Below are 9,066 nucleotides of genomic sequence, written 5' to 3' on the forward strand. Positions count from 1 at the left end.
ATATTGAGAAAACTAGGAGAGGTCATAACTTCTTCAGTTTTCCACCAAATTGGATGCAAAAAGAGGCTAGATTGTTATTTCTAGACATTCTGGACTCATTGGAGTAGGTTTCAGAAGCATTTGAGCATTGTATATAAATATTTTTATACTTTCGGAGCATAATAGAGAGGCCCAAACCATTGGAAGCTAGACCAAGGAGACTTATCCCATCATGGTGAACTCGTTTATCATGTTCTTATTGTAATGTGTTTTTAATGATGTTCTATACATGTTTATGTTGTTTTTCAGTCTCTTATTTATGTTAAATTTCTCATAAAATTAACATAAAAACTCATCATTTCACTTGCAAAAATTCATGAATCCTTAAGCACAATGAAGGTATTTTGTTTCTAATATGAGAAGAACATTAGCACAAAAATATAATATTCTAAATTAGATAAATTTGGTATCAGAGCTCTAGGTTTTCTTTGTGAAAGTAGGATTTAATTGTTTGCAAGTTTATGTCATGCTTACAAATTTAAAACTCAAAAGAGGAGAAGGGAAGCTGATTGGAAGCCCTGAAGTTGGGTCAAGGGGAAGGAGAGAAAGGTTGCCACAATATCCAACACTAGTTCAGCCTCGAGTTGCAGTTGAGACTCCAGAGATAATGTCTCATAAAGGAGAACCTACAAACATGACAAAATATGAGAAGAAATTCAGAAAGGATTTATTTGATATGACAAAGATAGTAAAGATCCTCTATGAAGAGAGGAATACCAGGTTGCAAGGGGAACATTCCAAACCTCCCAAAGGAGAAGGCTTTTCAGGAGGAACTAATGGAAATGGAGATATACCTCCACCCTCTCCACCATATTCTTCATCTTCTTCTTCATAAGAATCTTCACCTTCTTCCACTAACACAACCCTTACTCATACTCATCATCATGCTTCAAAAGAAACTGGTAAATCACCTTTTTTAAAACTTGATGTTAAATTTGAGATGCACATGTATAATGGTGAAGTGAATGCATAGAATCTTGATAATTGGATTCGTCAATTGGTGGTATATTGTAGGATTCAAAACCTTCAAGAGGATGACATAAAGATTTAGTTAGCTTCCTTGAGAATGGAGGGTACAACACTGGTACAGTGGGAATCAAAGACCCAAGAGGAGATTAAAAAACATAGTAAGATCTCAATTTCTTGGAATGATTTCATTGTTGCAATCAAAAGACAATTCTACCGTCTATATTATATGCAGAAAGCCATCATGAATTCGCAGAACTTTAGACAGCATAAAGGTAAAAATGTGCAAGATTACACCCAAGAATTCAGAAAAAGGTATTTGATGTTAGGTGTAGATTTGCAATCACATGACACATTGCTAAATTACATAGGGGGTTTACACAGTTACCTTAGGCATACTATCTTAATCTTAATCCCAATAATCTAGATGATGTGTGTGTGCAAGCCACTCATATTGAGGCAAGAGGGGAAAACACTCTAGAAGAAGATAGTAAAAAGCCATTTAGGAGTAAAGAGAAAGAAAAAGGTTTCAAGGGAAAGAAAAATACATCCATTAAAAAGGAAGGATAGAAAATAATATGTAAACATTGTTCTAGAGAGGGTCACAATGAAGTTCATTGTTGGAAGCTTCATCCTGAAATGAAACCAAAGAAATTAAACAATAAAGGAAAATAAAAGACAGTTGTAGTCATTCAAGAGGATTTAGGATCTGATTCAGGTGATGAAACTAAAATTATAGCCATGGGTATAAAAGGAAAAGAACCCATTTCTAGCATTAGTATATCAAATTTTTACACTAGTACTCCAAATGAATAAACAAGTATTGAATTATTTCATGTGAGGGTAATCTCAAAACATACAAAAATCGACACACTTTTTGATAGTAGGTCTCAGGCCAACTTGATATCTGATGACTTAGTCAAACACCTTAATCTTGAAACCATTTTACATATAAAGCCATATCCATTTGGTTGGATATGTAAGGACATAAACTTAGAGGTTACAAGAAAATGTATTCTTCGGTTTGCAATAACATCAAACTTCATTGACAATTTTGAATTAGATGTTGTACCGCTTGATATATCAAGAATTGTTTTGGGTAGTCCTTACCTTTATGATAGAAAAGTATTATTCTATCATCATGAAAACAAGTACCACTTGTTCAAGGATGATGTGGAGTATATTGTGAGAGCTCATCGCAATAAACTAAATCTTTCATTACTTAATGCATGGAAAATTAAAACACTAGTGAATTCAAGTACGAGTTTAGTGCTTCTTATGATCAAACTCAATGCTGATATTGATTATGAAGCATTTGATGGTTGTAATTAAAACTCGAAAAATGAATTGGTTGATGTAGTTAACCATGATTATGAGATGTTTCAGAAGGCAAAAGGATTTCCTTCCAAGAGGAGAATTCAACATGAAATACCATTGCAGCAAAAGTGTCTTCTTCCTAACATTGACTTGCACAGGATGTTAAGAAGGAAAAGTACATAAATAACAAAACAAATCCAAGGGTTGTTGAACAAAAGGATCATCCAACCTTCTCCTTTACCATGTGGTGCACCTCTTGTTTTGGCACCCAAGAAGAATAGTAATCATTTCATTGAATGGGATTCAAGAAGTGGTTTTCATCAAAGTAGAGTTGTTGACAAAGATATATGGAAGACAACATTCAAAACCAAGCAAGGTTTGTTCGAATGGCTTGTTATAATTTTTGGTATTTTCCATGCTCCTACTACTTTCATGCATATGAAGAAAGATGTGTTGAAGCCATTTCTAGACATGACAATCTTCTTGGATGAATTTTTTTTTTTTCAGAAAATTTCATTATGAACAGGTTGTGTGTGAGAAAAAAATACTTGATGTCATATGTCAAGAACATTTGTTTTTTAATATGTCAAAGTATATGTTGGATAAACTTATTTGATGTAGTTGGGACATGATATTGGAGAAGGTGAGCTGAAGTTAGACCTCTCCAAGATTGATGCCATTATGGATTGGTCAATTCTTAAGATAGTCATTTGGATAAGAGGTCTTTTGGGAGTAGCCCAATTTTGGAGGAGAGCTTTTGTTAATTTTTCTTCTATTGTAGCTCATTTTCATTCTTTGGCGGTTGTGCAAAAGGTATTCCACTGGGGAGGAAAAAAACAAGAGGAATTTGATGCTTTAAAACAAAATATCTGTTCAACCCTTATACTTTCTCTTCTAAACTTGAAAAGGTCATTCTAGTTTCAGGTTGATGTATGTGACTATGCCATGGGCGTGGTATTTATGCAATGTGGTAAGCCCATTTCTTTTCATTCAACAATTTTCAATGGTGAAGTGTTTAAGCTATAGTGACAAAGCCACTTCCATTGGATGGGTTTTCCTATACTATTCCACTCAGTCAAAAGGTATAAGAAAGACATAAGCGACAAGTTTGTTGATGTACTTTCTAGGCTTATAGTTTGTATAACTACTTTCCTCAAGCATCATTTTGCTTTACGTGAAAGTTATGCTCATAAAAATACATACTTTCAAGATGTATATTTAAGCTTTAGTCAAAGGAATCAAGTGGAGGAATTTGTTTACCATTTGCATCATAATGTGTTGTATCATCTTGGTAAGAAGGATGTTGCTACTGATAGTAACATGGACAAAGCCAAAGAGTTCATTGAACAACTCCAAATGGTACATAAAATAGTGCAAGAACAACTTGAAAAGGGAAAAGGCAAGTACAAAGCAAGGCATGACAAGCATCATGTAGATCACAAGTTCCAAGTTAGTGATAAATGGAACGAAATTGGAAAGGTGAGGGAACTGTACCCTCACTTTCTAGACAATTGAAAGTGATATTTTGGGACCAAAAGGCTTCCAGTGGGGAGGAGTCATTAGGTGCTCAAAATTAGGCTCAAAACTAAAAGTGGTAGAATACCAATAAACTTAGCTTCAGATTGAAGTGATCATCATCCTGATTCCAATGGTTTGAATGACACTCGAATCCGAGCTGATATGAAGAATTTAGAGAAAATCAAAGTTAAGGTTTGACTTAGACAAATGGTAGGAGAAGATGATGTGGCAGGACCCTTCAGCGAATGGGGAAGTGCAAAGTGGAAAGCTGCCATTGGCCCAAATTTTTTAAATCACATATCGTAGGTCAGTCAACATTAAAGAATCGGCCCTAGAAAAATCTAGGGTATGATGCGATAATGATAATCGCACATCATAGAATGGAAGTACTACAAAATTGACCCCTAGCGTACCGGGTTGTGATGCGATGATGATAATCGCAGATTGCATAGTGTAGAGTCCTATATATATGTTTTCCTTTAACTCCATCAATTGTGATTTGCGATGGATCCTAGATGTGATAGGCTTATGGGTTTCAAATGATAGTTCTATCTGGTACGTCGTTTATCACAATTGTATATCGCCCATGCCGCATTCACAAACCATAAGACCTGCCTGTTCTCGTCGATTGCGATTTTTGATGGAGGAGTCAGTGCAGATAGCTTATGGCCACTACGCGGAAAAATGTTTGCCCAATTAGCACTTTTTGGAGCGAAATTGTAGGATCATGCCAGAAATGGTGCAATTTGTAGAGTGAATATTGGGAAAACTAGGAGAGGTCATAAATTCTTCATTTTTCTACCAAATTGGATGAAAAAAGAGGCTATATAGCCATTTTTGGACATTCTAGACTCATTGGAGCAGGTTTAAGAAGCATTTGACCATTGTAAACAAATATTTTCACACTTTTGGAACATAATAGAGAATCCCAAGCTATTGGAAGTTGGACCAAGGAAACGTAGTCCAGGAGGGGTGAACTCCTTTATTATGTTCCTGTTGTAATTTTATTTTGATGATGTTATATATACGTTTATATTGTTTTTATTCTCTTATTTATGTTGAATTTCTCATCAAATTAACATAAAAACTCATCATTTCACTTGCAAAAACTCATGAATCCTTAAACACAATGAAAGCTTTTTGTTTCTAATCTAAGGATGATCATAGCACAACAATCTAATATTCTAAATCAGATCAGGCAGTTATCCACTGATTTATCGCTCTCTACCACTATGCTTGTACACTTATATGTTCTCGGGACCCTAATTACCATGGTTGTAGAACCTAAGATTGATGTATTGTGAAGTGAAACTTTTTGCACAATGAAATGATTTTCTGGGAGCTTCTATAGTTAGAAATCAAATGAATCTTTCAGTGCGACTCTCTCTCTCTCTCTCTCTCTCTCTCTCTCTCTCTCTCTCTCTCTCTCTCTCTATATATATATATATATATATATATATATATATATACATGGTTAATTTGATAATATGGCCCATGTCGGGGCAGTTTTGGTTCCTCTCTCGCGAATATGATGTAACTTCCAAACAAATAATTGCATGTATTTATATATATGTAATTTACCAATGTTTCATTTTATTTATATTTCTTCTGAATATTTCCTGCACTATCAGTGTTACTCAAATTCTTTCATGTATTTTAGCACTGTCAATTCTTGTACAATTAGTTAGATCTGTCTAGAAAGGAAATAGAAATAATGACTACCTGGATTGTTCTTTCTTTTGTATAAATTCTTTACATGCTTATGTTCTGAATATCGTTGTTATTCTATTATAGATATTTAATAATAGACTATCCACCTATTTAATACTTTGGCTAAATCATCTCAATAAGTGGTGATTGAATTGGTTGTGGAGTATTCCATCATGCCAACTAATTGTACTATTTTCCTTATGTTCCTTGCCAATATCATTAAAATTCCTATCAATTTCACCCAACCAGAATTTAAAATTTTCCTATGTGTTGAAGGTGTGACACTTGAGGGTTTACAATACTTCTTTTTTATTGTTTCACCATTGTCTCATTTATTATTATTTCGCAAATGTTTTCTACTTCATTCTTTATCTACGATGAAACTTATGCTAGTATTTCTTCTATTTGTAAGGAAGCAATATGCATAAACAACATGTACAATTTCCCAACTAGTACATGCTTAGGAACAAATGTTTAAAAGAATGCAATATGTAAGTAACTTGATTCTAAGTAAGAATATATTTGAATACAAAGATATTACATATACCCATACTTCGTCTCTTTTCTTTCCTTTCACTACCACATGAGTTTAGCTCCCTAACAGACTCTTTTTTTTCTATGTAAAGGAATTTATGTTGACAGTAGGCATTCATTATAACAGGAAAATCAAGTTCCTATGTAGGTAAAATTTATGATAAAAATAATTTGAAACTACCATCTGCATGTAATCATTTATGCTAATAAAGGAGATACATGACATATAATCTAATCGATATAATTGTTTGGGAACAATTGGGAATATTGCACCTTTTCCACCACACCTTGAACTAAGATCCACAAGCTCACCCTTGAGACGAGATGTACTTTCCAGGATATCAACAACTTTTTTGATCCCTTGAGTAGGTATCTTATACCTTTTCTTCCATAACAGATTTCCCCCCAGCGATGTCCTACTTTTGTGGCTTTGAAAATCCACTTGCCTAGGATTTTCCTTGAAAGCCCGCTTTTCTCTCCCGCAACACTTTATTCTTATATTTTATTAACATCTTTGTCCAGTTAATGGATTTAATGGATCTTTTTCTCCTATCTATTAAATCTTATCTAGGAGTTCTTATTATGGAAGATTTATATCAATCTCATCCACTAATGAGATTTTTATTTTTCTTTCCTTGGAAAGAATCTCTTACTCAAGTGTCTCATTCCCAAGTAATTCCAACACTTTTATTTATTAATAAAAAATACTTATTACATAAGAACTTTACTATGCTTATTTCACTAAACAAATATTGTCTTTTTCGCCATCAATCTAACATAATTTATTCTGAAAAAAATAAATAAATAAATAAATAAATAAAAATGAAAAATAAAAATAAAATAAAATAAAAATAAAAATTTACAGAAACAGAGGGGTATTACATCAACCATGGTTGATTTTTATATTGATACAATATTTGTCACAATGTGACATTAGACCATCGCTGACCATGGTTGAGTATGATTATAAATTGAAGGGATTTATATTAAACCCTAGAATTAATATTATAATCCCTATGAATAGTATTATACTCTAGGAATATGAACACTTATATTAATAAACCAAATGGAATAGTATTAAACTTAAGGGATTAATATTATAAATGCAAGGTATATAAACCCTAAGATAAATATTATAAACCCTAAAATAAACATGGTTGGTCGTGGTTGACCATAGTTCATTTTCATATTGAGACAATCTTTGTCACAAAATAATGTTGGAATAAGGTTGATCATAGCTAAGCATGATTGCTTTTCATATCGAGACAATCTTTGTCACATTGTGACGTCAGACCATGGTTCATTTTCATATTAAGAAAATATTTGTCACAATGTGACATTGGACTATGGTTGAGCATGATTATAAACCTAAGGGATTAATACTAAACCCTTAGATTTATATTATAAACCCTATGAACGATATTACACCCTACGAAAATGAACCCTTAGATTAATAAACCCAATACTTTAATATTATAAACCCGAGTGAATAATTCTATAAACCCAGGGGACTATAAACCAGAGGGAGTAATATTAAAACAAAGGGAGTAATACTAAACCCAAGGGATTAATATATAAACCATATGTATATAAGCCCTAAGAAAAATACTATAAACCCTAAAATAAACATGGTTGATCATGGTTTACTATGGTTAATTTTTATTTTCAAAGAATCTTCGTCACAATGCAACATGTGAGCATGGTTACTTTTCATATTGAGACAATCTTTGTCACAATGTGACATTGGACCATGGATGTGCATGGTTGAAGATGATTATAAACCCAAGGGATTTATATTAAACCTTAGAATTATTATTATAAACCTTATGAATATGAACCAAAGGGAATATGAATAGGATGTGTAAGTTTGTTTGTCTCTCAGTGCCTCTTTAAAATAAAATTAAAAATTAAAAATCCTATTCTAAATAGAAAAATAATGTATGGTATAACTGAGAAAAAAATGAATACATTGTAAAGTAATTAGAAGTATAAAAGAATGCGTGAATCAGATGTTCAAATCTTAAGTTCATGCCCTTTTAAAATAAAATTAAAAATTAAAAATTATGTTCTAAATAGAAAATTAATTTAACTATAATTAAAAAAAATGAATATGTTGTAAAGTAATTAAAAGTTAAAAAAATGTGTGAATCACATGTTTAAATCTTGTACTTTTCAAAAATATTTAAACAATAGATTTAAATCAATTATTTGAAGATCTATGTTAACTCATTTATAACTTCTAAGTTTGCATGTAAGAAATTTGATACTTCTTCGCTCATGTTAGATTTGTACTTAAGATGGATAGCAATCAGTGAAGATTTTGGGGAATTGAAGTGATTAAATTTTTTATTCAAATTGAGTGCTCGTTTAAAATAATGCGTTTTCAAACTGACTGATTGGAAAACTTTATGATGTTCAATTTATAACTGATTAAATAACTCAATGATACCATTTCAATCACTGTTCATCTAATTTTGATAATGCCCATTGGAAAATATAGTGAGGACTAGACAGAAAAAACATATACCATTTGCATTATTATGTTTGTCTTTAATGGTCGCACTAATATCACCTTATTACAATCAATTTTAAGTCAATTTCATATTTACGCTAATAGGTTTTTTTTTTTTTTTGTCACCCATATGTAATTTGTTGCGAATATTGTATTCAAGGGCTTAGACACACACAAATGCTATGCCACCAATGAAACAAATTAGTGAATTATAAGCATCGAGAGATGTTATTGTTCATCATCACCCTCATATGGTATGAATTAAACAAAACCAAAGAAGAAAAAACATTATCACTAAAAGAACTTAATAACAAACCATAGTAGAAAGGGCATCATAAAATACCAAAGGAGCAACAACAGTGCACAAATCTGACCTAAATACATATAACAACTTAGTTTGAGAGTAAAATTGTGAATTTAGAGGTGATTGTGAGTCTTCTGCTAAATATCCAACACCACCAAAGGGTTCT

General features: G+C 32.3%; 1 non-coding gene across 1 annotated transcript; it reads right to left on the reverse strand.

Annotated features, from left to right (window-relative positions):
* Window positions 1–8,754: 8,754 nt before the first annotated feature.
* Window positions 8,755–8,843, reverse strand: LOC149200598 (small nucleolar RNA snoR126). Its single transcript, XR_016254077.1, has one exon. It is a non-coding gene; the product is annotated as a small nucleolar RNA snoR126 (small nucleolar RNA).
* Window positions 8,844–9,066: the final 223 nt, after the last annotated feature.

Source organism: Pinus tabuliformis, chromosome 2_1 (assembly GCF_031772625.1).
Source record: "Pinus tabuliformis cultivar Carrire ecotype Pingquan chromosome 2_1, CPIR1, whole genome shotgun sequence".
Lineage (NCBI taxonomy): Eukaryota > Viridiplantae > Streptophyta > Pinopsida > Pinales > Pinaceae > Pinus > Pinus tabuliformis.